Genomic DNA, 5,315 nt, shown 5'->3' with positions numbered 1-5,315 from the left:
AATTGATATTTGTTGCAATTCCTTATACACCTTTACCAACGAACTAATTCTACATAAATCCACTACGAGTGAATGACAAATCAAACATACTAAAACTAACTCCACCATAGGGAGAATAACGAACAAGGACGAACTCCACCCATATGGTGAAAATTTATTAAATTTTAGAGCAAATAACTGAATCGCATGAAGAGAAAGGGTCGGAAATAATATAATTTCCGAAGAAATTAGACTATTTTCGGCCTATAATGGCCAAGAAAAAAACGCTAGAAAGGAGAGAGGAGGGGAGTGCGGCGGAGAAAAATACTAGAAGTCGTTCGAGAAGTGGGGTGTAAAAGTTACCAAAACGGAATTATGTATGATTGAGTGGGCTCATAGGAAAGTAATAAATAACAAAAAATTTGGGGGATGGGTGTAAAAGTCATCAAAAATGAAATTGTGGCTCCTAAAAAGTACGGTAAAAAAACAAAGTAGTAATTATTACTCCTAAAAACATACGAAGGGAGTATATTATTTCTTAATTCTTATACCTTTGGTTAGTAAGATATATGGTGAGACTTTTTAAAGATTTTACTTGAAAAATTAAATTGGGCAAACCTTTAGGGAGGGAAGGACCAGACATGTTACCGAGATATCTATAATTCTATAAACAGATTACAGAGTACCAGTGATGAAGCTACTATGAGACAAGGGTGGTTAGCCGACAACCTAATTTTTTTAAAACAACATTTATGTCTTTGTTCCGCAAAGGATGCATCATTTCTATTTTCACGTATCCCAACTTGCGTCTTTGATCATTAATATCTCTAATTGCGTGTAAATAAAAATTTATTAAAAATTGATATTTGGAATCCTCACATTGATATGAATTTAATAATATCTCACTTGACTATGTTTGTTTTTACATAATGTGAAAGCATAATTGTCGAAGTTAGTTAATGAATAGTGTCCAAAAGAGAAACAATACATCTATTGCGGAATGGAGAAAGTATTTATCAGAAAAAGTAATTAATGTAGATCAGACAATTACACGTATTTTATCTCCCTTAAAAAAACATTTATTTATTAACCGATTTAAAAAAGAGATAATTATTTTATTAACCTGTTTTATTAACCGATATAACAAGCGGGAGTACCATACTACCATGAATGCATGGCATGGTTTTTAATGGCATGCACATGAGGAGGTTGGCGTAGCGGCAGTGTGTGAGGTACAGGGGTATTTTTGTAAATTTACATCAACATCAAACAAATTAGGAATATGATAAAATGAGTAGGACAATAGGAAAAGGACAAAATTAATAAATAAAAGAGAAGAAAATGACAGAAAAAGAGGAGAAAGAAAGTGACATTAACTACCATTTTTCTTTTACAATGTACCATTCTTTAAAAAATAAGTACCATTTTCTTTTAAAATGTACCATTCTTTAAAAAGCAAGTACCATTTTTTAACAAAACACCATTTGTTTTTTACAAAATGCCATTCTTACTTAAAAAAATACCATTTTATTTCATTTTTTGTACCATTACATTATTTGTTCGATCCAAAAAAAATATGACAACAAGCAGTTTTATCTTTTCTCAATTTTGTCTCTTTATTGGTGTTATATTTTTGGTGATACATCACAACATGAAATTTTTACTTCCTCTGCACATGAGCGACATAACAAGCTCCCATGATAAAAGAAATTCTTTCAAAACAAAAGAAAAAAAGAATAGGAATGTACGGCGCAAAAGGGGTGACGTGTAAGCTTAAGTTAGATAAAGACAGACAGTTATGCCGGCAAGTCGGCGTCACTGCGTAGCGTGGGGACTTTTATTTACTCATTTTTCTTCTTTGGGTCCTACCTAAGTGTCTTCTGATTCGCCACGTACGTTTGGTGCGCTAATTTCAGGAGAGAGAAAAAGCAACCGCCAACAAAAATTAAAAATTAAAAATTTAAAAGAAAATAAATAAATAAATAAAAAGGTGGATGGGTGGGTGAAATGAGGGAGGGTGTGGGGCGGCTGCTTGTTTGTTTCATCATCCATACAACCCTTTTTAAGTGGGAATTTGTTGCCTTTTGAGGTGACACCCTTAACTTTGCCATTAATTTTATTTTATTGATGCTAATCTTTGTGATTTGATTTGCTAATTACTTTTCCTAATTAGCTTATAATTATATCCACCCTTAATTAGACCATACAAAGTGGGTTTTCTATCTCTTATTTGGTGCGAGGGATCTTTGTGGGTCCATTTGTTGAGATTGTGCTATTCTTGTCTATTCTATTACTATGTTGTTAGGTGGAGAAACCAGACTTTTTTTTTACTCCCTCCGTCCCATAATATAGTGCCCGTTTGACCAAAATCACGGTTATTAAGGTAAAGGATAACATTGATAATAAAAACAATAATGATTTGTACTTTCAAGATGAAGTACATGTTAGTTGGCAAAAATGAAGAGATAAATTATAGATTAAAGGTGTGTACATAATAAATAGGCCTAAAAAGGACAAAAATCAAGCACATGGGTTGAATAAAAGTCAAAAAGTACAATTTTCAAAGTAAAAATTAATGGTTTAAAATAGAAATAGACACATCATTTAGGGACACCATTTTAGGAAAACAGGCACTATATTATGGGACGGAGGGAGTAGCATGAAGAATTTTTTCAACAATATTTGTATTTGTGTGACAAATTTGTGAAAAGGGAATAGTATTAGGTGAGTTGGGTTCATAATAAGTTTTGGCCATTGAAATTTCAAACCTGATCTTTTAATGAACAAAATCTAACAATTTTAGGCCTTGTTCTTTTAGACTAGTTTTCATAATTGAGGTACTTTCGAGATGAGATAATTAAGGTCTTATTTGATTCATTACTAGTAAAGGAAAAGAAAGGAAAAGAAAGAAAGGAAAAGAAGGGAATGGGAAGAGATTTTATTTTCATTTGTTTGGTTTAAGGGAAAGAAATGAAGGGAAGTGAAAGAAAACATAAATGACATCTTTTTAATTTTCTCTTTCCTTCCAAATTTCTCCGATTTTGAGAGGAAAGGAAAGTGAAAATTTTATAAAGGAGCTTTCTTTCCAATTCCCTTCCTTTCCTTCCAATTCCCACATAATTATTTGTACCAAATACATGAAGCTTTATTTTACCTTTCCTTTAATTTCTTTTCCTTCCGATTCCTCCAAACCAAATAAAGCCTTATCGGTCATTGTTTGAAATGACACGAAGAAAAATAACATAGATCAAGTTTATTAGGGAAGGTTTTGGTGGTGGTGGTTTTGTTTGTTATGGTGAGGGGAGTTTGAATACGTATGTAGTTCTTCATATTATTATAGCTTTAAGGAAATGCGAATATTATTATAGAAAAAAGGATGGCACGAGGTTTATGGAAATACGAATTTTGAAATCAATAAGGTTGGTGTTTGGAACATGAAATTCAATTCAAATTACGAATTGAAATTATGGAATTGAAATTATGGAATTCAATTTCTAATTTTGTGTTTGGGAAACATGTGAATTTCAAATTTTAATACATTGTTTTGGAATCAAAGACATTCAATTGACTATTAAAGTTTTGTAGTTATAAATGTGTAATAAAGTAATTATTTCATCCAAACTATAAATTAATTATCCTAACATCTTACTCGTATCTTTATACTTCCTCCATTCTTTATTAAATGACACAATTTTTTTGTCACGTTTGCCAATGCAATATTTCAACCATTAATACCTTTTGTTGTGGGATCTTTTACGGTGCTGACGTGGCACGCGTTCCTCGGAGGTATCAAGTATGACCTGGCACGAACTTCTGGCAACATGCAAAACAAGAATATTCCCGTAGGAATATTCCCTCCGATGCTTAAGTAAGAATAAGCTAGAGAGATAAGTAATTTGTAGAGAGAAGGCAGAGCAAAGATAAGTTTTTTGTTGGTGGGAATGAATTGAATGCCTTTTACCTAGGGATCTGCACTATTTATAGTGCTAGGGTTTCTCGGGAACTGGTCCTGCATGATTGGGTGTTATGCAAGATCAGGACACGTGTCCTGCTAAGTTTTTGGAGGCTTGGTTTGGACCAAGTGGGCCTCTTAATCGTTTGGGCCTTGGCCCTGTGAAGTTGAGAAAAGCCCGCTGGCGAGCTCTTGGGCCTTCTTTCTGGGCTTTGATAGTACAGTCAGGTGGCATTCTTTTAGGCCACATCATTTGCCCCTCAAGGAGGATGCCCCTTGTCCCTGTGGGGTAGGCTGTTTGATCGGAGGGAGCGCCACGTGTGAGGGCTTTTCAGAGCTTAGATTTTCCAATAAAAGCTTCAGTACCTCTTTCATTTTTCTTTTGTTACTTCAGAGCAATTTTCTTAGAGAGAGAAAGCAAATTTCGTTCTGCCAAAGATCTGCTTGTGCTTGCGCTTGAGTGTTCTTGGATTCGTTGTCCAGTGTTCTTAAGGGTTTAGAGGATTTTTCAAGACTTCTCATCGGTTTGATCATTTTCTGGTAAGTTCTCTATCAAAACTTTGTTTTTTGTATGCTTGTGGGACCTCTCTTGTTTATTGTTTATAGTGTTCTGTGGAGGCGTCTTGGGGGTTATGACGCCCATCTCTTTCATTCTTTTGCTAAAGTCAGACGTCCTGTCCCTTATGCAGGACGGCATGACTCGAATTAGACAAACAGCCAACGTGCGTGCATGAGCTGCACCGCGAGAGGGGGACGATAAGGTTCCTTTTTCGAACCCGTCCCAAGGAAGTAGGAGTGGAGTTCGTTCCTCCCGTAATACAGGAGACGGGGACATAAGAACGGCGCATTCTCCTAGAAGAAGGAAGAATGTGGCTTGCCGTCCCCGCGTTCCACGCGAGGATTTTGAAGATGACTCCTCTAGCTCTTCAGACGAGGAGTTTGCAAAAAACCTTCCTCCTATGGTCCGGGGGAAGGAGGACGTCAATCTATTTCCTTCCAATATCTTTCCCAGCATGAAATGGCTGAGGTACCTGAGGGAGCAGGGACGTGACTTTGAGCGTTTTCTGCTTCTGCCCCCAGGTTTTAGTCTTAGGGGCCCTCGACCCCATGACTCCGTGGACTAACTCTCCCAGGGAGAGGTAGCTGATGGACGTTTTGGAGGGGTATGACATTGGCCTTGCTCAATTGACGCCTAACTCCTGGGCAAACATTTTTGGTTTTATTGCCAAGTGTGCTTGAAGGAAATAATGCCCTTGGTCCAAGTATGCATTCTATGTTAAGTCTAATAAGTGCGGTTCAGTATTAATTAACAAGTTAATAATTCAGTGAGATCAAGTGAGCTGAATGCCTAGCAAGAGGCCGCTTCAGTTCAAGTGGAATTAAT

Source organism: Spinacia oleracea, chromosome 6 (genome assembly GCF_020520425.1).
Source record: "Spinacia oleracea cultivar Varoflay chromosome 6, BTI_SOV_V1, whole genome shotgun sequence".
Lineage (NCBI taxonomy): Eukaryota > Viridiplantae > Streptophyta > Magnoliopsida > Caryophyllales > Amaranthaceae > Spinacia > Spinacia oleracea.
The sequence above is the reverse complement of the archived record's forward strand: the minus strand, read 5'-3'. Positions refer to the sequence as shown.